At 44.5% G+C, this 27,727-nt stretch overlaps 1 long non-coding RNA gene across 1 annotated transcript; it reads left to right on the forward strand.

The window, feature by feature from the left end:
- On the forward strand, positions 1-27,727 carry LOC122456009. The gene is made up of 3 exons (XR_006274606.1): positions 1-1,913; positions 24,449-24,547; positions 26,169-27,727. It is a non-coding gene; the product is annotated as an uncharacterized LOC122456009 (long non-coding RNA).

The following is a 27,727-nucleotide window of genomic DNA, read 5'->3' on the forward strand; positions in this document are numbered from 1 at the left end:
TGTTTGGGGAGAGGAGGTTGTGCAGGGACCCAGAATGCCCCGCAATCAACCCCCTTCCCACAAGACCCATCGTCAAACTGGAGAGAGCTGCACTGTGGGATAGCTGCCCTAGAGCGCTGCTCTCATCCGCGAAGGAAGTGCTGCTAATGTAAACATTCTCTGTCGCCTGAGGAATTAAGTGAGTACACAAACCAGCACTTTTCTTTCACCGGTTCCCTGTCACCAGTGAAACTTACAGCGCAAAAACTCTGCAAGTATAGACATACCCTTGGTTGGAAGGATTCTCTCTGTCCCTTCATCCTTAGAAGATGAGCACATGACCCTTCAGACTGTTTTTTACAGTGTTGTGTACAACACCTAGCACACAAATGGGGCCCTGTTCTGCATGGAGCCTTTGGCTGCTGCCACAATATAAATGGTAATATTGTTGTGCTGAAAAGCGTTAATGGCTGCCATCAGGTCTGAAACACAATCACAGACCTTGTTAAAACCTTTGTGTGTACCAAGCACTCTTAACGTGCCTTGTGTGGTTGAGGCGCAGCACTGGGAAAAAAACCATCTCCACGAGGGGCAAAGCTCCCAGCGCTGGGGCACTGTTTACACTGGTGCCTTATAGCCCTGAGACTTGCTGCACTCAGGGGGGTGTTTTTTCAGCCCCCTGAGAGAAAGTTGCAGCGCTGTTAATTGCCAGTGTAGACAAGCCCTTATATGCTCCACAGAAGGAGCAATCAAGCTGCTTTGTGTAGTAAACAAAGCAATGGCTGCATGGCTGGCCCTGAATCTACCCAGTAGATTAACAGGGAAAATGCAGGGGCAACAGGCTTGTCCTCACCTACAGCATAGTGCAGCTTTGCTGCTGTGGCGCTTTAGTGAAGATGCTACGACACCGATGGGAGAGCTTCTCCCTTCAGGGTAGTTAATCGACCTCCTGAGAGGCAGTAGCTACAGCGCTGTCCATGGTGGGAGGGAGGGATTTTTCACACCCCTTTGTGATGGAGTTATACTGATCTAGATCTGCATAGTAGACATGGTCTAAGAGATCAGCTGTAAACTGTGTGTGTTGAAGAAAGCCAGGTAAAGGAGTGAGAATGTGACCGTGAGAGGAAGCAGAGGGACATAGCTTCTTGGGCACAGACTTTGCTGGAGAGGCTAACTTGGGGATTTCCAGCAGGGAAACTGCCTACGGTTGCTTGTTTCTGCTGTGTTCAGGGAGACAGGCCTGTGGGTACATTCTTTGTAGGTAAACAAGATTATACCAAGCATACACTGACACGCATCCCCAGTTTCTCAGCCTAACAGAAACGATGCTGCTTGACTGACTGCCTGGACCACTTTGACTACAAGCTTCAGTCCACCTCCTGCCAAAGGGGGCTCTGTGCAGCTGCACAGCCTGCTCCTCATTCCTGAAGACTCAGCAGAGATCTTTCCAGTGCCCAGGCCTCGTGGGTGGATAACTTGGGTACAAAACTAGACTCAAGCTCCACCCGTAGCTATTGTTTTTATTCCTGTAGTGCCCAGAAGATGCAACCAAGATCAGGGCCCCATTGTGGTAGGTACTGTGCCCACACATAGTAAGAGCCAACCCCTGCCTCAGAGAGCTTAGAATGTAGAGAAGACAAAGGGTGGGGGAAACTGAGGCACAGCAAAGGAACGTGACTTGCCCAAGGTCACCCATTAGGCCAGTGGTAGAGCTGAGACAATAACTCAGGTCTCCTGAATCCCACCCTTTTGTGCCCTTTCATAGCACTTACCTTCTTTGTTTTAGAAGCTGATGGAAACTGATCAGAGCAGTGTGCCCTGTCTATTGGCCTGGGAAAGCCAAAGTAGTCCATCGTGCTGTGTCCCATTTCCTTCTCCCTGCTGTGGTTTTCCATTGACTCTAGTGATGGTCAGCTGTGAAGTCTCTGACACAGGTGAGGATCATGTCATGCTATACTATCAAATTACAGTTTCATGCTGGAACACAGGATTCAGCAGATTTTCACTTGGTCCTTAAATTCAGCCATTCACATTAACTATTAGCCAAACTCTTAGTTGAGATTGTCAGACTCGTGCATAAAAGGCTAGTTATACTTCTTCCCCATTAGATGTTGCTTACAGAGACTCATTTGTCGGAGGTTCCACAGAAAAGAGATGCAGAGTGATACAAAAAGAAAAGGAGTACTTGTGGCACCTTAGAGACTAACAAATTTATTAGAGCATAAGCTTTCGTGAGCTACAGCTCACTTCATCGGATGCATTTGGTGGAAAAAACAGAGGAGAGATTTATATACACACACACAGAGAACATGAAACAATGGGTTTATCATACACACTGTAAGGAGAGTGATCACTTAAGATAAGCCATCACCAGCAGCAGGGGGGGGAAAGGAGGAAAACCTTTCATGGTGACAAGCAAGGTAGGCTAATTCCAGCAGTTAACAAGAATATCAGAGGAACAGTGGGGGGTGGGGTGGGGGGGAGAAATACCATGGGGAAATAGTTTTACTTTGTGTAATGACTCATCCATTCCCAGTCTCTATTCAAGCCTAAGTTAATTGTATCCAGTTTGCAAATTAATTCCAATTCAGCAGTCTCTCGTTGGAGTCTGTTTTTGAAGCTTTTTTGTTGAAGGATAGCCACTCTTAGGTCTGTAATCGAGTGACCAGAGAGATTGAAGTGTTCTCCAGCTGGTTTTTGAATGTTATAATTCTTGACGTCTGATTTGTGTCCATTCATTCTTTTATGTAGAGACTGTCCAGTTTGGCCAATGTACATGGCAGAGGGGCATTGCTGGCACATGATGGCATATATCACATTGGTAGATGCGCAGGTGAACGAGCCTCTGATAGTGTGGCTGATGTGATTAGGCCCTATGATGGTATCCCCTGAATAGATATGTGGACAGAGTTGGCAACGGGCTTTGTTGCAAGGATAGGTTCCTGGGTTAGTAGTTCTGTTGTGTGGTGTGTGGTTGCTGGTGAGTATTTGTTTCAGATTGGGGGGCTGTCTGTAAGCAAGGACTGGCCTGTCTCCCAAGATCTGTGAGAGTGATGGGTCATCCTTCAGGATAGGTTGTAGATCCTTGATGATGCGTTGGAGAGGTTTTAGTTGGGGGCTGAAGGTGATGGCTAGTGGCGTTCTGTTATTTTCTTTGTTGGGCCTGTCCTGTAGTAGGTGACTTCTGGGTACTCTTCTGGCTCTGTCAATCTGTTTCTTCACTTCAGCAGGTGGGTATTGTAGTTGTAGGAATGCATGGATCTGGGAGCAGAGTGGATCCTCTGAATCATCCTTCCTTCTCAAGGGTCAGTGTTATGTTCTTTCCAGGTTAAAGCCCTGCATCTGTTAAAAGAACTTGTGCTTTTCAGGTTTGTTCATGTTTGTGATGGATTTGGTGTATGATTTGCCTTCTCAGCTCATCAGAAAGTAGGGGAGTCTGTACTAGCTTCTAGTCCAGTTCCTATTGGCATTGGACCCCTTACATTGGACCATCACTAAAACTTTGGCTCAGAGCTGCACTGTATTTAGGATTGGAAGGACAATTTCATGGTAAGAGATCTGGATGATTAGCCGAAGTCTCATATACGCTCTGACTTCCTTAACATAGGGTGTTTAAACTAGCAAAGTTAACAGCTGTGTTCCGTTGTGGTGGTTTCAGAGCTCATTCTATATGGATTTATATGCTCATTCTCTCAAATGGTTCTTAATCTAGTCTATTCTGTACTCTATTCTGCATTTTAACTTCTGATCTGCAATTTATGATTCCTTTCAGTCATCTTTGTGGTATTACTTTCCAGCTGCAGCATCCTTTCACTCTCAGGTCCTTTACAGGTCTTCCCCCGGTTATGTTATAGATAAAAAGCCATCTTAGCTACAGAATTATTTGATAAGGGAAGTCCTTGGGTCTTGAGACCAAAAAGCTTTGTACAGACTAGTCAGCAGCAATTACAGCGATATCTCTGCTTTGAACCAACTAACTCCCAATTAAAATGTGCAGATGCAATGATCACCCACAAAAAATTCTTTCCAGAAATAATGAAGCTTAATTAGGAACTGCACTCCCTGGGGACATGCTCCTCCATGTTAATGTTCTGTACTGAGGCCTGGGTTTGATTTCCCAGTCTGGAGCCATCATGGGTGGTGGCAGTGAACAGAGCAGCTTGTCCCTGCCAGGGTTGTGCTCATTGATGGAAAAATCTAGGTCTGAATAAACATGCAGGCTGAGGCCCTGATCCTGCAAAAATGAACTGAGGGTCTTATTTTAAGCCAAATGTTGTGGTGACATTCTTTGGAGAAGCATATAGGCAGGTTACAATACTGTCTGCTGTAGGTTTTGGGAGGAGGATAGTCCAGTGGATAAAGCGCTAGCCTGGGCCTCAGGAGACCTATTTTCAATTACCTGATCCACTGTAGTCTTCCTGGATGACCTTGGGTAAATCACATAGGCCAGGTCTACGCTCAGAAGTTAAGTCGACCCAGCTACATCACTTGAGTGTGCAAAATCCACACTCTTGAGCAAAGTAGTTAAGATGACCTAAGCCCCAGTCTACACAGTGCTAGGTCGGTGGAAGAATTCTTTTGTCAACCTAGCTACTTCCTCTCAGGGAAGTGGATTAAGTACGCCAATGAGAGACCCCCTCCCATTGCTGTAATGAGTGTCTACACCAAAGTGCTACAGCGGTGCCATGGCAGCACAGCAGCTGTAGTGTTTCAAATGTAGACAAGCCCTGAGTCTCTCTGTGGCTCAGTTGCTCATCAATAGAAACAAGATAATAGACTTCCCTACTTCACACAGGTGTTCTAGGGATAAATGCATTAAAGAGAGTGAGGATCTCAGATACTGTGGTAATGTAAGTACCTAATAGATTAATAGTGCTCATGAGAAATTTCTTGACCAACTCTTAAGACACTCAGAACTATGTTTTATTCACGGGGCATTGTAACTACCCAGACTAGAGGTCTGCTCAGGCCTGATTTTAAAGCCTGACCTAGACCATACCTGGGAGAAAACCTGACCCAAGAGTGTCAACAGCAGTATAGTTGTAGCCATGTCAGTCCTAGGATATTAGAGAGGCAAGGTGGGTAAGGTAAGATCTTTTACTGGACCAATTTCTGTTGGTGAGAGAGAGAAGCTTTTGAGCCACACACAGCTCTTCTTCACATCTGGGAAAGGTTCCCTGAGCCTCCCAGCTAAATGCAATGTGGATCAGATTGTTTAGCATAAGTAGTTAGCACTAGGGCTGCAAGCAATTAAAAAAATTAATCACAATTAATTGTGCGATTAATCACACTGTTAAACAATAATAGAATACAATTTATTTAAATATTTTTGGATGTTTTCCACATTTTCAAATATATTGATTTCAGTTACAACACAGAATACAAAGTAAACAGTGCTCACTTTATATTTATTTTTATTACAAATATTTGCACTGTAAAAATCAAAAGAAATAGTATTTTTCAATTCACCTAATACAAGTACTGTAGTGCAATCTCTTTATCATGAAAGCTGAACTTACAAATGTAGAATTGTGTACAAAAAATAACTGCATTCAAAAAATAAAACTGTGTAAAACTTTAGGGCCTACAAGTCTACTCAGTCCTATTTCTTGTTCAGCCAATCACTCAGAGAAACAAGTATGTATATATTTGCAGGACATAATGCTGCCTGCTTCTTGTTCATAATGTAACCTGAAAGTGAGAAGAGGCATTCACATGGCACTGTTGTAGCCGGCGTAGCAAGATATTTACACGCCAGATGCGCTAAAGATTCATATGTCCCTTCATGCTTCAACCACCATTCCAGAGGACATGCGTACATGCTGATGACAGGTTCTGCTCAATAATAATCAAAAGCATGCGGACCAATGCTTGTTCATTTTCATCATCTGAGTCAAATGCCACCAGCAGAAGGTTGATTTTCTTTTTTTGTGGTTTGGGTTTTGTAGCTTCTGCATTAGAGTGTTGCTCTTTTAAGACTTCTGAAAGCACTCTCCACGCTTCATCCCTCTCACATTTGGAAGGCACTTCAGATTCTTAAACCTTGGGTCAAGTGCTGCAACTATCTTGAATCTATCAAGAATCTAACACTGGTACCCAGGGCTGTCCCTTGGGGGGTGCGGGGCCTGGGACAAATCAGCCCCCGCCAGGTTGGTGGCCCACTCTGCATCGGCGGCAGGGCCAGTAAGATGCATCTGGCCTGGTGGTGGGCTGCCTGCTGCTGCTGGCAGTTGCCGGCGCCTACTGTCGGGCTATTGTTGGCAATATAGCGCCATGGCGGCTCAGGGCTCCGGCCAGGGTGAGGGACTTGCTGCATCAAAATGTGGGGGGCTGAGCTGGGTGCTGTCTCTCCTAAATGTCAACAAGATAGTAGGCCCTGCGGAAGTGATAGATTTGTCTTCCAGCAGTGGTGCTGGAACATTTTTAATAGGGGTGCTGAAAGCCAGCCCTAGTTCCCGCGCCTATGTCTTCTGGGACCAACCATGCTAGCCAATCGCACCGGCTTGCAGGGCCCCTGAAAGCACTGGGCCCAGAGTGGTCGACCCAATTCGCCCTACCCAAGGGACGGCTCTGTTGGTACCTTCATTGCATTTTACCAAATCTGCAGTGAAAGTATTCTTAAAATGAACAACATGTGCTGAATCATCATCCGAAGCTACTGTAACATGAAATATACAGCAGAATGCAGGTAAAACAAAGCAGGAGACATACAATTCTCCCCCACGGAGTTCAGTCACAAATTTAATTAACACATTATTTTGTAACGAGCATCATCAGCATGGAAGCATGTCCTCTGGAATGATGGCGGAAGCACGAAGGGGAATACGAATGTTTAGCATATCTGGCATGTAAATACCTTGCAAAGTTGGCTACAAAAGTCCCATGAGAATGCCTGTTCTCACTTTCTGGTGACATTGTAAATAAGAAGTGGGCAGCATTATCTCTCATAAATGTAAACAAACTTGTTTGTCTTAACGATTGGCTGAATGAAAAGTAGGACTGAGTGGACTTGTAGGTGCTAAAATTTTGCATTGTTTTGTTTTTGAGTGCAGTTATGTAACAAAAAAAATCTACATTTTTAAGTTCAACTTTCATCATAAAGAGATTGCACTACAGTACTTGTATTAGGTGAATTGAAATATACTTTTCTTTTGTTTTTTACAGTGCAAATATTTGTAATCAATAATATAAAGTGAGCACTGTACTCATTGTATTCTGTGTTGTATTTCAAATCAGTATATTTGGAAGTGTAGAAAATATCCAAAAATATTTAAATAAATGGTATTCTATTGTTTAACTGCGATTAATATCACGATTAATTTTTTTAATTGCTTGACAGCCCTAATAATAATATAAAGTGAGCAGTGTACACTTTTTATTCTGTGTTGTAAATGAAATCAATATACTTGAAAATGTAAAAAAAATCCAACATATTTAATAAATTTAAATTGTTTTAACAGTGCGAATAAAACTGTGATTAATTGCGATTAATATTTTTGAATTAATTGCGTGAGTTAACTGTCATTAATCAACAGCCCTAGTTAGCACATATTGTCTCTCTCACCAACAGAAGTTGGTCCAATAAAAGACATTACCTCACCCACCTTGTTTCCCCCAAGAGTGTCAAGTCGTTTTTAGATCCTGCTTGATCCAAATCTGACATTCCTCCTGGAACCAGTGTCAGCTCTGCGGCTTCGTCCTTGGGGCTTGGCCTGGGAGGAGCTGCTGCTGCTGATCCCCATGCCAACTCCTGCCTGGAGGGTCAGCATGGAAGCTGTGTGCCCAGCTCCTGCCAACTACTGCCCCCTGCTGCACTGTGCGCTGTGGCATGAGAGGCATGAGACTTGTCAGCACGCTCACTCTGCAGCGTGCACAGGGAGCAGTGAGGTGGCAGTGGCTGGCAGGAGCTGGGCATGCAGCCACTGCAGCACTGACCCCACCGACAGGAGGAGGTGAGTAGAGATGACCCTACCTCAGTTTGACACTTGTATTCGGGTCCTGTTGGGTCAGATTGGGTTGCAAAGCTCTGGAGTATGAAGTCCATTCAAAGAAGCATCACAGCCCAGGTGTATACATTACATAAAGGCCATTTTTATGGTTCACAAAAAGTAGAGAATCTTGGCAAAGGAGAAGTCATCCTGGTTTTCTTCTTAGAATTAGGAAAGAACTGATTGTGAGACTACAGTAAGGAAGCTTGGGGCAATGGCCACAAACTACTCACACTCATAATACTAAGGAATGGAATGACTGAGCACAGCACTACAATGTGGTAGTCTTCAGCTAAGCAAATTCTGGAGGATGAAGCTGTCTAGTGAGCAAGATGTGTTGGGGTGTGTGTGTAGATGATTAATATTGATGAGAATGGAAATAGGCTGGAAGATCTTAAAGGACATCATAATCAAATCACATCAAATGTTGGCTGCAAGGATCAGTAGCCAATAAGTTGTAAATAAGGACGGCTCAGAGATGGGAGGTAAAAATAACTTGAAATGGAAACGGGAAGAGACATGGGAAGAATGCCCCATCAGTTAAAGGTGACTCACAGAATGAAAATGACAACTGAAGTACATCCAGGCACCACTACATTCAGATGCCATGAAAATGGTTAAGTAGAAATATACAGAAAGAGAAACCTTAATAGTATTGAATAAGTGCATAAGAACTGCCAGACCTATGAGGCCATCTAGTCCAGTGTCCTGGCTTTGACAGGGGACAGCACCAGCTGTTCAGAGGAAGGTTTAACAACCCCACAGTAGGCAGATGTGGGGATAATCTGCTCCCCATGAAGATCTCACCCTGATCTTTAGCACTTAAAAGTTGTCTTAAGTCCTGAAGCATGAGGTTTTATGTTCCTTCCAAAACTTGTTAGCATTAATGATTATACCTTTGGATATTCTTTTTACCCATTTAAAAGATCAAGTTCCTTTTCTGAGTCTTGCTAAGTCCTTAATGACATCCTGTAGCCATGACTTCTGCAGTTGAATTATGTGTTGTCCCCACTAATCATGCTGTGGAAAGCATGAAGTACACAAATCAGATTTGACTTTTTTTTTTTTTAATTCTTTTTCCCTACAAAATCCTCTGGGTGTTTCCTGCTTCAGTGAAGAGATCCTACAGTGTGCCTCAGTTTCTCCATCTGTAAAATGGGGGTAATGATATTTCCTCCTTTGTTAAAGTTCTTTGAAACGTCCTGATGAAAAAGTGCTATATAAGAGCTAGGTACTAGTGTTATTTATTATTACAATGTGACATCCCAGATATCAGAGGTCTTATTTCAGCCCATGCTATCCTCGGTAACAACACACAGTGATGCATTCTGGGATACCTTTAATGAACAAAGAAATACCAAAGGTGAACCCCTGGCCTTATTGAAGGGAGTTTTGGTATGGACATTGATTTAAATGGGGCCAGGCTTTCACCTCAAGAGTATATCACAACGTGCACGCATTGAGGAGGAGAAGCAGTTATCCTGCCCTGGCTGAATGAGGCTACAGTGATTCTTTTCCAACAAATTTCTCTGATTCACTAGAGCAGCAAAGCATGACAGGGCATGTATTGTTGTGCTGGAATCACACTCCTGGGGTGTGTCTGGGAACCACTTAAGAAGGGTGGTTATGGTCCAAACAAAACAAAAATCTCGTGCCCTGGAGCATTAGATTGTGATAACATAAATCTGAGTTGGAGACCGTTGTGTATTTTTGATACTCTTCCCTCTAGGCTTCCCGCTTACAGTGCTTCTACTGAAATCGCTTTTTACAAACAAAAATCACTTTTTTCATAAAAATATTTCCTCTATGAGAAATAGTTCGAAGGAGAAGGGTGGGAGAAAAGGCTTTTACAGAAAGGTATCTCCATGCAGGCTCGCGGAGGTGAGAATTGACAGAGCACTTGCCCACAATACCCATCCATGTATGTCTGGTGTTCTTGGCCCCAAGCACAGACAGGGAATAAGGCCTCATTCTCATTTATACTAAGGCCCCTTTACTCCACTCTGGCACTTCAAAGGGGCTTTAACATGGGCATAAATTACATTTACTCCAGTTTATTGCCAGGACCTTAGTGTAAATGAGCATCAGTTGCTCATATCCAGACTCAGGAAAGTATATTGGAATTCACCTGCCACCCAGCTAAGGTCCATCCTATTTCTACACTCTTGAAAGGAGCAGAGGGTCTGCTTCTCAGTTACTCTGTTCTTGTCTGTGAGACGGGAAGGGCCTTGTATTATGGGGCCCCATAGGGACCTACCCTGTACCCGGTGTAAATGAGAATTGGGGAAACTGAAATTGGCGCATTTCTGAACCAGATGGAGGAGGATACTACTTGAACTGTGGTGGAGTGAGCATTGATGTTTGGCGGGAGAAGTACACCAGCTAGTTGGATCTGTAAAAACCGGTCACTAATGCCCAAATGGTGGAGCTCTTGGCTAGAATATTGAAGGAGATTTCATTTTCATTTTTGCATTAAGCAAAACTGAGTGAATCACTATCATTAATTTCCTCAGTTTACATGGGCAGCGATAAATATCTGTACCTGACTTATGACAGTGGTGGCTTTCTATGGTTGAGCATGGTATATATAGACATCTCAAGTGAAGAGTCAACAAAAGTAAAAAGTGTGCTATTGCTGGAAAGCATATGAAAGGAATGAGAACGTGCTAGAAGAAGTGACTGAGATATGCTGGGAAGCACTAACAATATGTTTCATTCCAGAGAGAAATCTGTCACGTGCCAGATACCTGTTTTGGAACCTAGCACACCACCAGACTGAATCCATAGACAAATTCACCACACAGCCAAGAACTTTAGGAAAGGCTTGCAGCTTTGCTGACCTGGAAGATGAAGTTAAAACAGAAGATAATTGTGATCTATCTTAATTATAATAACTATAATTATTAATAATTAAGATTATTATGATTATCTGGACAGTTAGAGACCTGATGGAACTACAGCAACACTTCAGAGGACTTAAAACCTTGGCACTTCTTGCCAAAGACAATGAGTCAGGCATGAACAAACTGCAGGTGTGCCGTATAAACACAAATCATAAAGCAGTGATAAGATAGAGAACCTTTTGCTTAGGGCTTGTCTGCAAGAGTTAATGGACTGGAATAGCTATTGAGGAATAAGCTATTATTCAACAGCTATTTTGGAATGGCACCTGTGATAGGTTATACAACCCTTGGGGCAAGGATGGACACCTTTCTTATCTAGGATCTCCTTCCCTGGACAACAGTGTTCTGGGAGATTAGTTTCAGAGTTCAGGGCACAGCCCTCCTACTGTGGCTCTTAGGGACTCTCCCCCTGTCCCTAGAGGTGAAAAGGACTCCAAATGTAAAAAGCAGAATACTTCCACAGCACATAAAAGGCAGTGACCCTGCAGCCCCATGCAGTGTAAGGGAGAAACAGTTCCTGAGAAGGGATGTGGGTATATCCAAACACCCAGGTTGAGCCTCAGGAATCCAAAAAGAAAAGCTGGTCCCCCTTTTCCCTCAGAGGGCCTGGTCAGCCAGGGCTGTCAAGCAGTTTTCCCAGTAAGTAACGCTTGCTTCCCCTACTCGATCCATTGTATAACCATCTGACCTCCTCCCCAAGTTCCATATCCTCCTCACCTAGATGCCCAGGAATGCGGGGGGGCGGGGAGGCTCCAGGCACCCAGCCACTGCATTCCAGAGGATGGCCCAAGCAACAGAAGGCTGTCATTCAAACAGTTTGATTTGTAGTGTGGCTACAAAAAGCAATGTGGCCTTGTCCTTCCCTCCTCCCCCACCCCACCTGGGCTTGTTATCTTGTCAGTTATCTGACTTTTTTTTAAATTAATAAAGAAAGAATGCATGGTTTCAAAACAATAGTTACTTTATTTCAAAGGGTGGAGGGAGGGTGGTTTGGTTACAGGGAATTAAAATCAATAAGGGGGGCGAGTTTGCATCAAGGAGAAACATACACAATGGTCACACCGTAGCCTGGCCAGTCATGAAAATGGTTTTCAAAGCCTCTCTGACGCGCAGCATGCCTACCTGTGCTCTTCTAATTGCCCTGGTGTCTGGCTTCTCAAAATCGGATGCCCAGGCAATTTGTCTCAACCTCCCACCCCACCATAAACGTCTCCCCCTTACTCTTACAGATATTATGGAGCACACAGCAAGCAGCAATAACAATGGGAATGTTGGTTGCGCTGAGGTCTGACCTACTTAGCAAACAGCGCCAGCGAGCTTTTAAACATCCAAAGGCACATTCTACCACCATTCTGCACTTGCTCTGCCTATAGTTGAACTGCTCCTTACTACTGTCCAGGCTGCCTGTGTAAGGCTTCATGAGCCATGAGAGCAAGGGGTAGGCTGGGTCCCCAAGGATAACTATTGGCATTTCAATATCCCCTTTTGTGGTCTGGGAAGTAAGTTCCTTCTTGCAGCTGCTCGAACAGCCTGGAGTTCCTAAATATGCGAGTGTCATGCACCTTTCCTGCCCATCCCACATTGATGGTGGTGAAACGTCCCTTGTGATCCACCAGTGCTTGCAGCACCATTGAGAAGTATCCCTTGCGGTTTATGTGCTGGTTGGCAAGGTGGTCCGGTGCCAAGATGGGGATATGCATTCCATTTATCGCCCTATCACAGTTAGGGAACCGCATTGCACAAAGCCATCTACTATGACCTGCACATTTCCGAGAGTTACTACCCTTGATAACAGTGATTGCATTGGCTACTTGGATCACCGCAGCCCCCACAGTAGACTTGCCCACTCCAAATTGATTCCCAACTGACCAGTAACAGTTAGGTGTTGCAAGCTTCCACAGGGTATCGCCACTCGCTTCTCAACTGTCAGGGCAGCTCTCATCTTGGTATTCTTGCACTTCAGGGTGGGGGAAAGCAACTCACACAGTTCCAGGAAAAAGAAAAGGAGTACTTGTGGCACCTTAGAGACTAACAAATTTACTAGAGCATAAGCTTTCGTGAGCTACAGCTCACTTAGTGGCCTTATGCATGCGGAAGTTTCGCAGCCACTGTGAATCATCCCGTACCTACAAGACTATGCAGTCCCACCAGTCTGTGCTTTTTTTGCCTGGCCCAGAATCAGTGTTCCACTGTATCAACCAGCCCCACTGCCACCATGATGTCCCAATTGCCACAGTCCGTGCTTTCAGGAATGTCTGTGTCCATGTCCTCATCAAAATCCTTCTCATGCTGGCGTCTCTTAGCCAGGTTCTGCATATACTCCAGGATAATGTGTGAGGTGTTTACAATGCTCACAACAGCAGCGGTGACGGTGAACTGAGTGGGCTCCATCCTTGCCATGATATGGCATCTACAGGAGAGCAGGAGTTTAGAGTTGCAGCGGAAGCAGTGGATGATGGCAGTTAGCAGACCTACTGCAACCTCTGCTGACAGCAGCACTCAGGACACAACAGTTGCAGTGATGGTGAGCTGAGCTGAGCGGGCTCAATGCTTGCCATGGTATGGCGTCTGCATGGAAAAATGATTGTCTGCTGTTGCTTTCACAGAGGGAGGGGCGACTGATGACATATACCCAAAACCACCCGCAAAAATATTTTTGCCCCATCAGGCATTGGGAGCTTAACCCAGAATTCCAATGGGCGGCAGAGACTGCGGGAACTGTGAGATAGCTACCCACAGTGCACTGCTCCATAAGTCGACGGTAGCCCCGGTAGTGAGGACACACTCTGCCAACAGAATGTGCTTAGTGTGGACATACGCAATCAACTGTATAAAATCGATTTCTAAAAATCAACTTCTATAAAATTGACCTCATTTCATAGTGTAGACATAACCTTTGTCTTGCATACCCCCAAGTTATACCTCACTTAAAAATTACTTGCTTACAAAATCAGACATACAAATATAAAAGTGTCACAGCACACTATTACTGAAATTGTTTACTTTCTCAATTTTACCATATAATTATAAAATAAATCAATTTAGAATATAAATATTACATTTCCGTGTATAGTATATTGAGCACTATAAACAAGTCATTGTCTGTCTGAAATTTTAGTTTTTACTGACTTCGCTAGTGCTTTTTATGTAGCCTGTTGTAAAACTAGGCTAATACCTAGATGATTTGATGTACCCCCTGGAAGACCTCTGCATAGCCACAGGGATACACATACCCCTGGTTGAGAACCACTGCTCTATGGCAACCAGACTGTGGTGTTGGACTTCTTAATGCTTGTTAGTATTAAACCTTTTAGTCCTTTTTTTTGTATATTTGATTCATTTTTATATTAACTATTCTTTAGAATCTTTATGATATTAACAAAGAGTATATTTGAATTCTAAGGCCCAGAATATTGGTCCTTAACCTATAAGTAACCCTATTTGGGAATTCTATGCATTAGGCTGTATCTAATAATCCTTGACATCTACATGTCTATTGAACTCCAGATATTAATGGAAACCATCCTCTTAACATATATATAATGCTTACATAAGCATATATAAAACTGGGAGATTGATGAGGGCTGTTGTGGCAGATGTTTCCTATTAGGGAATCAACAGGGAAGAATGATTATGTGTGGAAGAAGGACCCACTGAAAGATGATCTTAAAGAACTGTTGGTCCTCTAAACTGCAAATAATTATACCTTCACACGTCAAACAGGTAAACTAACAATGTACGATATTAAAGGAAATTCCATCAGAACATAAGAAATGGCATCAGAACATATGGTTCTGGGAGAGTATTCTCGGCAAAGAGGGGCCTCTTTGGCCTGGTCTACACTGCATGGCTAGGTCAACATAAGGCAGCTTATGTTGACCTAGCTGTGGATGTGTTTACACTTAAATTTTACTCCTGTCGATGTAACTTGCCCGCTATGCTAACTTAATAACACTACCTCCCCAAGCAGCGTTGAGTTGATGTACTTAGGTCAATACAATGTTAGTATAAACACAGCATTACTTACATCGACTGTTGCTGGCCTTCAGGAGCTGTCCCACAATGCCCCACAGTGACTGCTCTGGTCACCCCATTGTGAACTCTCCTGGCCAGGTGGACAGGAAGCTGACCCTCTCCTTTAAAGCCCTGTGAATATTTGAAATTCCTTTTCCTGGTTGCCTGGCTTGGCGAGCACACCTAGCAACTCTCCATTGTTGTGTGCAACTACCCAGCTGACCATGCTGGCTACACACTGTGGATGTGCTCCTGCTTGGAATACACAGGAGGTGTTGGATCTCCTGGGTCTATGGAGAGAAGAGGCTGTGCAGGGCACTGCTCCGATCCAGCCATAGAAATGTTGACATCTATGAGCAGATTGCATGGGGCATTGAGGAAAAGGGTTACAAGAGGGACCAGCAGCAGTGCCACATGAAAGCAAAGGGACTGCAGCAGATGCAGCAGAAAGCTAGGGAAGCCAACAATCAATGTGGTGCAGAGCTGCAGACCTGACTCTTTTACAAAGAGCCCAGTGGATACTTCGGAGGAGCCCAAGTCACAGACTGTGAACAGTGAGGAGGAGGAGATGGATGAGGAAGAGGAGGAATATGGGGGACAGGCAACCAGGGGATCCAGCTGCACAGTGAACCAGGACCTGTTTTTGACTCCAGCGCAGTCCAGCCAGTCCTGACAGTGAAGCATGGGTGACCCTGATGCAGGGGAAGGAATCCCTGGTAAGGATGCAGTTTGCTGTGAAATTACAGGCATGGAATCCCCAAAGTAGTAGGACACATCTGTTGATTTACTCTCTTTTACTTGTGATAGAAGAAGTACTGAAACAACCAAGAGAGATAGTGTTGATATCTGCTTTCCATTCCTATGACAGTGTGCTCCACTCGCCACTAGGATGGCGCCTCCTCCTGGTCACTCAGGGGAATAGCTCACAAGGTCGACGCCCTTCCCATGGTTGCACACCATCTCTCCACCTCTCTCTCTGGGTTTGCAGCCCATCTCTCACTCCATGAGCTGCTGCCACTTCTTCATGTCTCAGTCCTCTGGTCAGATCACTCTACGTGTGTTCCCCTTCTGGGATATCAAAGTCTTCTCACCAGCAAATCCTAGGCAATCTTCCCATTGGCTGCCTCGTAGTGCCGCACACTCAGTGGCTGGCAGGGGAACCTGGGCCCGCCCTCTACTCCAGGTTCCAGTTCAGAGACTCTTTAGTCAGCAGTCAAGGTCTGTTCCCTTCTAGACCTTACTGCTTTTCCCTGAGCTCTGTCCTACCTTTCTGGCTTCCCCCCCTCTGAGTTTGCCAGCCTAAACACACCTCTCTTTTCCCAGGGAGTGATTGCAGACTTTCACAGGAGCCCCCTTCTGCTGCCAATTTCCTGTTTTTATAGTCCCAGCCCAGCTGGTTCCTCCTCTGCTGGGCTTCCTCACTCGTCAGGGGATTGCTTGGCCACCTGATTCCCCTTAGTTGTGGCTGTTGGGTTCATTAGCCCCCTTCTCACTCGGCATTAATCCTTTCCTGGCAAGTATGGGGTGAATACCCCATCACAACTCCCCTCTAGAGTTGTGGGAGGGGGGAGCCACGGAGAGCAATTTATGTGCACTGGGATGTTCAATGAATCCTCTATAGAGATCTCAGTGAAACTTTTATGGAGGTACTCTGGGGAGGGCTGCCTTATTTCTTCTGCTGCAATTGGACTCTTTCCCACACTATTCAGCAATTACTTGAGTAGGCACCATTGCAGTACACAGGTTAGCAGCATATGGGCTCGGGCGGCATCGGGACGCAAGCAGCAACTGCACTCTCTCTGCCTTTGTTACCTTGAGGAGTGAGGTGCGCTAAAATCACCCCTGCCTGTGGAAAACTGTCCCAGTTTCCTTCCTATTGCACTTAGGCATCAACTTTTCCTGGTGCCAGTGGGTGCTCGGCTCCCCCACAGCCCCGATTCCACCCTGCCCTGCCACTGCCCCGCCCCCATTCCAACCCCTTCCCCAAAGTCCCCATCCCAACTCCGCCCCCTCCCTGCCCCATTGAACTCCTTCCCCAAATCCTGGCCCCGGCCCTGCCTTTTCCCTGAGTGCACCACATTCCCCCTCATCCCCCCTCCCTCCCAGCACTTGCCGTCACGAAACAGCTGTTTCACGGCAGGAAGTGCTGGGAGCTAGGGGGAGAAGTGGTGCACTCAGGGGAGGAGGCAGAAGCGGAGTGGAGGCAAAGGGGAGCTCGGGCGGGGAGCTGCCAGTGAGTGCAGAGCACCGACCAATTTTTCCCCAGCCCTGGAGCACCCATGGAGTCAGCACCTATGCTATTGCCCTGTACACATACACTCATGCCTGTGAGCTATCTTCCCTCATCCCCGAGAGCCATACTCACCAGGGTTGTGCTGTGACTGGTGCCGTTCTGTATTCAACCCCAGGAGAAGTGAGACTGTAGTGCTTACAACTTGTGGAGATCAAGTGGAGTGAGCTCAGTATCCTCAGTTTTGATTTCTGTCGTGAACACACTGACCATGGTACCTCTGAGTATTATATCTGCAGCTGCTGGTATTGTGGAGGGGGGACCCTTAAGGCCATTGTTGCAGAACACCTGAGCCCTATATGGAGGAGAAAGAAGAGGACTCGGGATGACATGTTCCAGAAGAAGCTGCAAGTCTGCTGCATCAGAAAATGAGACCAGGGCCAGGAGGATCACCCTTGCACACTAGCTGGAGAAGGAGAAAGTGCAGAGGAAAGGGGTCTGGGAATCTATGCAGGAAAAGGAGAGGGAGATGCACCAGGACATAATGGGGCTTCTCGAGCAGCAAACAGAGATGTGGCAGACTCTGGTGGACTTGCAGGTCCAAGAATTCCATGCTCTTCTCTCTTTGCAGCCCATAGCCAACTCAATGTTGGGATCTTCCTACCTCCCCCCCAGCCCCAACATTCTACATGACATCAGGGACTGCTGCATTACCCCTACCACTCCACTCAAGAGGACATTAAAAACAATCACAGCTGTACATACACTGACCTGTGAAAGCCACGGTTGGTGTATGTGTACCTGAAGTGGAAATGATTGTTCTTTCCCTTAATTTATTAAGTTTTGCTAAGTCTAAATGTTTTTTTTATTTGCCTGGTTCATGTTACAGAATAAAACTCTGTTTTTTGGAACATAATTCATCTTTATTAGTTCACAACATATGTTGGCTGGTGCTGATCATGTCTGACAACCATCAATTTTCTGTTACTTCATTTTGTCACAGCACCCATAACATTCTTAGATATTAACAGGTGCACTGATAATGTTATATTCTTATACACACAGTACTCACTACAAGATTCATGCTGGGCTGAAAAAGAGCAAGGCCAGGTAGAGCACACTACAGTAACACACACTACACTGGCTTACTATTAAAACGGTCTTTCAAAGCCTCCATGAGATGTGTAGCTCTGTGCTGAGCTCTTCTTATAGTCCTTGTACCTGGCTCTTCAAATTCAGCAGACAGCTGCTCCACCTTTGTCTTCCACTTCAGTGGAAACTTTTCCCCATTTGCTTCACAGATATTATGCAGGACACAGCAGGCAGTGATAACCTTTGGGATTTTTTTTTTCACTGAGGTTCAATCTCCTAAGTAGACAATGCCAGGGACCCTTTAAATGACCAAGGGCACTTTAAACTGTCATTCTGCACCTGCTGAGCCTGTAGTTGAAGTGCTCCTTGGTGCTGACAAGGTGGCTGGAGTAGAGCTTTATGAGCCATGGGAGCGAAGGGGAGGCTGGGTCTCCCAGGATCACTATTGGCATTTCAACATTCCCAGTGGTAATCCACTGGTTGGGAAAGACAGTCCCGGCTTGCGGCTTTCTGAACAATCCTGTGTTCAAACCATCCACTGTGTCCTGCACATTGGTCAAAGTCACAGTCCTGCATAGCAGGAGATGATTCATGGCCCTGCACACTTGCATGACAACCACCCCGTGGTAGGTTTCCTAACTCAAAATTGCTTCCTGACTGACTCGTAGCATTCTGGTGTTGCAAGTTTCCACCATGCAGTCACCATTCGCTTCTCAACTGTCAGCATGGCATTTTGGTGTCCCTGTGCTGGAGGGCTGGAGCTAGTTTGGCACACTGATCCAGGAACATGGCCTTGCATGTTCGAAAGTTCAGCAGCCACTGCTCATCATTTGAAACCTGCTTGGCAACGCGATCCCACCCATTAGTGCTTGTTTCTCAGGCCCAGAACCGGTGCTCCACCACCTGCAGCTGCTCCGTGAATGCCGCCAACCACTTTGAATTGTTTCTTTCTATGTCCCAAAGCAATTTAGCCTCCAAGGAATTGTCATGTTCCCTGTGGCTCCTCTTGTGGCTCTTCAAATATTACAGGATTGGGTGTCTGTGCTTGCAAAACTCATGAAAATAGTGCTGAGCTGTGCAGGGTACAGGCTTTTGTCAGAGATGGTGGACAGTGAGGAGGGATGTGCGGGTTTGTGGGGATTTTTAAAAGAGGTGCAAAATATAATGGGATGCAGATGAAATTATGGGATGGAGACCATTACATTATGGGAAATTGAACCCATGCTCCCAGTGACCCCTGCGACTCATTTTGGCCCCATGAGGCATTGCAAAAACTTCCCAAAACACCCTGCGCTGGATGGTGGTGAGTTGCACAGTGGGATAGGTACCCATGGTGCACTGCACTCTGCATTGATACAAACACTTCTGGTGAGGACGTGCACTGTTGACACAGGGAGCATCGTGTGCACATGCACAAGTGATGTAATAACTGTGGCGGCTGTATGCTGACATAACTTAGGTCAACATAGTTTTGTAGGGTAGACATAGCCTTTGTCTAAAAACCTTATATGACAGAGCTTTTGGAACTCAGTTAGGGAATGAAACTGCGCATCCTACCAGTTACAGTTGTTGACCTGAATTTATATGGTTAGTTTATTACGGCTCGCCAATGATCTGACCAGAAGTTACTTAGGTTCTTGTCCCAAATTCAGGCTACAGAATTGGAGAACATAGGGAGTTCAATGTCTTGTAGGGACCCTTGGGATGTGTGGCAAGGATGCTCACACTTAGGACAAAACCAAAATTTCAAGAACTTTATTAAAATAAATGAGAAAGTAATCAAAGCTATAAACCACAGAGGCACAAAGAAGTAATACAGTTCTATAGTCCTTGGTGATAACATCCCTTTCCTAAAAGGCTACTTAAACTAGCATACTCACACCCTTCCTTGGAGACCTGGTAGTGGGAGACAGAGGACCAGCCTCATCTCTGGCATGCCCAATGAATTTGATGGTCCAGGCTCCTCAATCTCCAGCTGGTAGAGATCAGGTTTGAGTGTTGAGTAGCTAAGCTATATTGCAAAAACTGAGCTGATAGCTTAACAGAAGATAACAAAGAGACAAAGTGACCGCTCAGGATGGATCTTATAGGGTTTTGGCACTGCCCTGAATATTCATATCAATGCCCAACCTTCTATGCCCAAATCTTATTTCCTCACTCAGATAAATCTTCGGGTACACTTACTATATAGAGTAGCATATTCTGACATATTCATACATATTACTATTGATGATCTCATCCTTGAAATTGTTACCTTTGGCCTAGATCATTACTTCCATGTTCTGCGGTGTACCTTTATGTTCCACAATTTTGGTAACCACATTCAGTTCTCTGTTCAGTTCTCCATTCAGTTCCCCAAAATAAAAGCGTAACCAGTAGGCCATTTATCTATGCCAAAAGGTACAAACACTTATGCTAATTTGCTTTAGCTAATCATACAGGATACAGGCCTGTAGATTCCTTGCATTACAGCCAAGTAATGTGCACTGGAATTATTCAGTACAAAACATAAATCAAGAGAATAATACAATCAATCAAACCAATAAAGAAAACCGAGTATATAATATAGCAAGCTTGCAGGCTAGCCCCATGGGCTACACAGTGAAGAAGAGACACAGAGCCAGCTCTTTACTTTACATCCAGGGTGTCTGTTTCTGTATTCTATACAATACTGTACTAATTTCTCATAATCTTGGATTAAATAATTCCAATTGAGCCTGTTATTGAACAATCTCGAATCGTCATTAACTTCAGACACACAACAGGCTGAGATCCCTGGAAGATATAAATCAAATTACTCTTAGAATATGCCTGTATTCTGCATTAGGGATTTTTTCCTTTACTTGGAGGCTGATGAGCAAGGCCCTGGACCTCTTCTGCTGGTCAGCTGAGAGGTGGCACTTGTTCTGAACAGGACACCAGTATCTGAAGAAGGGACAATTATGAGCCGTGGGTTGTAAATGATACCTGCAGTTGCTGTGAGAAGTCCTTGTCATTATGTGGGAATACACCTTCCCTAAGTCTCTGGCAATTCAAAAGGTCCTGTCTTAGGAGCACTAATTGGCAGCATTACTTTAGATGTTAATGATTACATTTGTATTACAGTAATGCCTAGAGGCCTTAATCTGTACTGGAGCCACTTTGTTTCATTTTTCACCAAGAAGGTTGGTGGCGACTGGACATCTAAAATAGTGAATGCCAGTGAAAATGAGGTAGGATCAGAGTTTAAAATAGGGAAAGAACAAGTCAAAAATTATTTAGACAAGTTAGATGTCTTCAAATCACCAGGGCCTGATGAAATGCATCCTAGAATACTTGAGGAGCTGACTGAGGAGATATCTGAGCCATTAGGGATTATCTTTGAAAAGTCATGGAAGATGGGAGACATTCCAGAAGACTGGAAAAGAGCAAATATAGTGCCAATCTATAAAAAGGGAAATAAGGACAACCTGGGGAATTACAGTCCAGTCAGCTTAACTTTTGTACCCGGAAAGATAATGGAGCAAATAATTAAGCAAGCAATTTGCAAACACCTAGAAGATAATAAGCTTTCTTTGACAGGGTAACAAGCCTTGTGGATGGGGGGAAGTGGTAGATGTGGTATATCTTGACTTTAGTAAGGCTTTTGATACTGTCTCGCATTACCTTCTCATAAACAAATTAGGGAAATACAACCTACATGGACCTACTATAAGGTGGGTGCATAACTGGTTGCAAAATCGTTCCCAGAGAGTAGTTATCAGTGGGAAGGGCATAACGAATGGGGTCCCGCAGGGATCTGTTCTGGGTCCAGTTCTGTTCAATATCTTCATCAATGATTTAGATAATGGCATAGAGAGTACACTTATAAAGTTTGCGAACAATACCACGCTGGGAGGGGTTGCAAGTGCTTTGGAAGATAGGATTAAAATTCAAAATGATCTGGACAAACTGGAGAAATGGTCTGAAGCAAATAGGGTAAAATTCAATAAGGACAAATGCAAAGTACTCCACTTAGGAAGGAACAATCAGTTGCACACATACAAAATGGGAAATGAGTGCCTAGTAAGGAGTACTTTGGAAAAGGATCTGCGGGTCATAGTGGATGACAAGCTAAATATGAGTCAACAGTGTAACGCTGCTGCAAAAAAAGCAAACATCATTCTGGGATGTTTTAGCAGAAGTATTGTAAGCAAAACACAAGAAGTCATTCTTCCACTCTACTCCATGCTGATTAGGCCTCAACTGGAGTATTGTGTCCAGTTCTGGGTGCCACATTTGAGAAAAGATGTGGACAAATTGGAGAAAGTCCAGAGAAGAGCAACAAAAATGATTAAAGGTCTAGAAAACATGACCTATGAGGGAAGATTGAAAAAAATGGGTTTGTTTAGTCTGGAGAAGAGAAGACTGAGAGGGGACATGATAATAGTTTTCAAGTACATAAAAGGTTGTTACAAGGAGAAGGGAGAAAAATTGTTCTTCTTAACCTCTGAGGACAGGACAAGAAGCAATGGTCTTAAATTGCAGCAAGTGTGGTTTAGGTTGGACATTAGGAAAAACTCCCTAACTGTCAGAGTGGTTAAGCACTGGAATAAATTGCCTAGGCAATGGTGGAATCTCTATCACTGGGGATTTTTAAGAGCAGGCTGGACAAACACCTGTCAGGGATGGTCTAGATAATACTTAGTCCTGTTTTAAGTGCAGGCGATTGGTCTAGATGACCTCTCAAGGTCCCTTCCAGTTCTATGATTCTATGATTGTGCAGGACATTAGATACATAGAATACATACACCAGATGCCTGATAGGAGCTTCTCCTTTTTCTTTGCTTGATGGAGGAACAAGTTCTCACTTCCTGAATTGAAGGGAGCTGGTACCCACTTCTCTCCTCTTCTTGTGGGGACAAAGGAGAGACCTGGGGAGTGCTTGATGGGGCCAAGGGCTTCAAGATTCCTCTGGGTTGTTTGAAGGGCTGAATAACAACTGACTTCTGCAACTCCCAGAATTTGAATATTATTTGAATAGGTTATTCACCAGGGCCTAATGTGTAGGTTTGATAATTAGCATGGTGGTGACATTGGATGGGAATGCATATGCTTGCCCATGGGCAGAGGAATTTTGCAAGACTTGGGTTGGACAAAGGTGGGGTCTTCCCTGGCTGGATAGAGAAAATACCATGCACATTTATGGTGCTGGGTGCTCAATAACACAGAGCAGAAATGACTGACAAAGAGGGTGAGAAACCCGAAGACATCTCCCCCACTCAAAGAAAAGGGGAGGGAATTTTGCCGTTTCCTTTCTCACGGCATTTTAGCCTCTCCAGCCTGTTGCTGCTAAGAGATTGATCTTTTGTGGAGCTATGAAGGTGGGGGATTTTATAGGCTCTGTGGAAAGACATGGTCCAAAGCTCAGAGGAAGGTGAAGACTGTGTTTGCAAATGTCAATACCACATACAAATCATTTGCAAACTGGCCTTGCAAATTTGTTACTGTTTATTCTAAGCCTTTATAAAATGTGAGTGGGTTTAGCGTGTGTTTTCCAGGGATCAAAGGGTAGACCAAGCAGATAATGTTGCTGAGTCACCATCTGGGCTTTTGGGCTTTGCATATTGCACAGGCCTTCAACATCACATTGGCCTGTTTGCCCAGATGTACTGAGGAGCAGTTTGTGGGCTTTGCACTATTTTATTTTCCTTTCCCTGCTACGGCTATGATATATATATATTATATATGATATATATATATTATATCTAAAGGCTAAAAAACTCTACGTACCAGGAATTGGGTGGCTCAGGCAATATGGAGCCTTTTGCCTTTAGTCTCTTTGAATTTGGTCCAGGTCAGTAGTGTCTGTAAATTGCAACCATCTGGATTTTGTTGAGTGGTCTGTGTGAAATGAGCTTGGTGGATCTCAGCCTGTTTCCTCTGCTTCATTAAAAAAAAAAAATTGGTCCCTTCACTGGAAAGCTCAGCAGAGAAGCCAAATATCTACTTAGATTGTAAGCTTTAGGGGGCATGGATCATCTTTTTATTCGGTGTTTGTACAGCCCTTAGCACAATGGGGTCCCCATCCATGACTGTGGCTTCTCGGCTCTACCACAATACAAATCAATAGTGATAATAATAATAAAGATGAATTGAGCCACACACTCTGAGCTCCATCCTCCTAGAGGTTCCCCTTTCACTCCTAGAGGTGGCCCTTTCAGAACAGGGTTGAGGTCCAGTGGTGGAATAGGTTTTAGACAAATGTTTTATTGTTTGTTTAGGAGAGGTTTTTGTCTAAGATATCCCAGTGGGGTTTGCAGTGGACGCTTAACTAAGGGAAGCTGAACTAAGGAAATTCCCAGCCCACCCACATATGACAAGTCACTGTGGCTTTTACCCATGAATATTCAAATGTAGCCTCCATTTTGTGTGTATGTGTGTGTGAACACTTCGACACACATTTTTGAGCAACTGTGCACAGGTGATGGTATTTAAAAATACATATGGTAGCATGTGCAAAGTAGCACAAATGGAAACCAGGTTGAAGCTCCTCTGAAAACTTGATCCAAAATATTAGCATGCTCACTGTACTGGTGGAGAACTTTACCCCTGCCCGGAGGTTGCTCTTCAGTTTTACTGGCTCACTAAACACCTGTACAGAATTGAGCAGCTCTTCACTCTGGTTCCCCAGGTGAACATCATCTAGAAGAGGAAAATTACTCGGAGAAAGCAATAGGAAGGTGCATCGTGCTTTAGGTGGCATTGATGGCAAATAATATCCTCTCACGTCCATACAGTCTTTAATTAAAAGGAGTAATTAGTGTTTTTTTACTAACACAAATTCATTAATTCCTATAGCACCCCACCTATTTCATGGAATAGGGGAATATTGTACAGGCTCCCATTGTACGGGTGGGAAACTGAGACAGAAAGGCCTGATTCACAACTGCTAAGCACCTGCAGCAGCCACTGCCTTCAATTAAATTGAAAGGGGACAAGTTAAAAACTGATCAAAGGCAATTCCTTTTCACATAACGCATTGTTAGACTGTGGAACTCATTGCCACAGGATGTTGTTTAGGCCAAGAACTTGGTAAACTTCAAAGATGGATTAGACATTTGTATGGACAACAAGAATATCCAGAGTTGTAATAATTAAGGATAAAATAAGAGTATTGGAATGGAGTTAGAGAGTGGGATGGGCCCTTTTGCGGGGAAGATTCTCCCACATTTGCCTGTTGTGGGATTTGTGTACCTTCCTCTGAAGCTTCTAGTGCTGGCCAGCATTGTGATACACAATACAGGACTTTCTTGAGTGATAAATCTGATCCATTCTGGTAATTCCTATGTTCCCATGACTCGTTTGGCATTGTGTATGCTCAGCACCTCAGAAAATTTTGCTCAAAGCTACCCAGAGGTGGCCATATCAGGAATAGAATCCAGGAATTCCTCGTTCCCAGTCTGGTGTTGTAACTGCTAGTCAACACTGCCTCTGATGGCACTAACAATCCCATGACACTTTCAATAAAAAGTTTTCTGACACCTTTTCTTTGGTTTTCTGACAAAATGCTACCTCCAAAATAGTCCTAAATTTTCCCTGTTGTTTTAACTGGATCATCACAAATGTTATGCAGTGTCCCTGGAGCTGGTAACTCACAAGCTGCATCCCACCCCAGAGGAGGTTTCTATTTCAGTAATGAGCAAAGAGAACCTCTGGTATATGAGTGTAGAAACATGTTGGAGTCCAATTCTTTTGTGTGAAAGGTGCTGAATAAACATGAAGTAATTGCTGTATCATGGTTACACTAAAAAGAAAATTGTGTCTTATGCCTGGCTGATGACAGTCTTGTGTCAAGTCAGGTCATTGCAATTATTTATTTCTACAGGGGTTGATGGTGCTGAGAGCTGGAGCTTTGTTAACCTATAAGGTTGCAAAATTTAAATAATAATACCTAGCATGTCTCATCTGTAGATCTCAAAGCATTTTACCCCTGATTTCCAGATGGGGTAACTGAGGCACAGAAAGATGAACGGAGATGCCTAATGGCCAGTGGCAGAGGTAAGAAAGAACCCAGGTCTCCTGAGTCCCAGTCCAGTGCACAACCACACTGCTTCTCATCAGCGAATGAATCACGATTGTTTTACAGCTGAATGAAAATGATTATTCACCACTGATAAGACAATTGGACGTCATATGCAAATTCCTGCTCTCTAATGGCCTCATCAAAGCTTTTTTCTGAACCTCAGCCTTCTCTACTCTTTAAAATGACAGTGAAATTTTTTTTATTTTGATGCTCAAGAACTTTATCATCCAGAGATTTCTGATAAACGAAGTTCAGAGCCATGTTTTCCTGGAGGCCTCAAATGGCTTTCTGAATTGGAGGGGTCAAAGCTGTGCGAGCCAGCACCTTGTATTTTCGCACACACACTAGAAGGTAGTTGTCAGTCTGCCAGATTTGCATAGCAAAACATAATTTGCTAGTGCAAACATGGGCTTTTTGCATGTACACAAAATCGTGGGCTCAGATTTAGAGGTTTCTGTTGAAAATATTGCTACTGGGATGTATGTAGCAAAATGTATTCCGTCAGTTCCTGTCCTCCACTGCAGCCACTTTGCACCAGTCCACAAGCTCAAGGTACCAGGAAGCCGTCTGGTCTGGCTGCCTGAATATTCCATCAGTGTGGGGAAGTCCCTAGATGGCTTATTGCTGGTATAGTGGCTCTGACTCCTCGCCCCTCTCTGCCCCCTGACATAGGTGGCATGGCTGGGTGCCATTGCATCCAGCTGAACCCTGGCTGCTGGAGCTGTCCCTATTGACTTTGGGCAGCCAACACAATGTAGAGCAGCCCCAAGAGTACTCTAAGATGTGCCTTTGGACCAGACTGGCAATTTAAGGATTGGGGTGGTTTAAATCCTCTGTTAACTACTCTCTCCTGAAAGCACTGTGTACAGAAGGGTCAAGCTCCAGGATCTGGTCCATTGACTTTATATTTTGATGAGTATCAAGATTTATGGTCTCTCTAGATCAGTGGTCTCCAAACTTTTTGGCTTGCGCACCCCCAGGGTGAAGACCGGAAGACCTGCCACAGACGCGCTGCCGGAGGGGAACACCAGCCGTGGACATGCAGAGCTGCTGCTGAAGAAAAAAAATGGCAGAGTGCCATCTGGCAGTGCTCCTGCTGCCACGCACCCCCTGGGATCATCTCGAGGGTGTGCGTACCCCAGTTTGGAGATCACTGCTCTAGGTAGTCACTGACCCTCAGCAGAAGGTCCAGTCTTTTCCCCTGTGGTCAATGAACCCTGAAGCTTACTTCAGTGGAAGTTAATATTTATTCTTCTTAATCATTTGCATTTATTGGTATTAAAATAAACGAAAGCAGAACAAAGTAGTTGCCTTGTTCCACTGATTTTGTTGGGCACAGCTTGGTTCAGAGCTGAATCACATGGTCAGATTTTCCAACACTAGCCAGAAAAGCTGACACTAGCCAAGGGAAAACTGCATGTCAGACCAGGAGGGATGCTGACCTTGAGGGTTAAATTCCTTGAAGTGGTTTCGCATG

Source organism: Dermochelys coriacea, chromosome 10, assembly GCF_009764565.3.
Source record: "Dermochelys coriacea isolate rDerCor1 chromosome 10, rDerCor1.pri.v4, whole genome shotgun sequence".
Taxonomy (NCBI): domain Eukaryota; kingdom Metazoa; phylum Chordata; order Testudines; family Dermochelyidae; genus Dermochelys; species Dermochelys coriacea.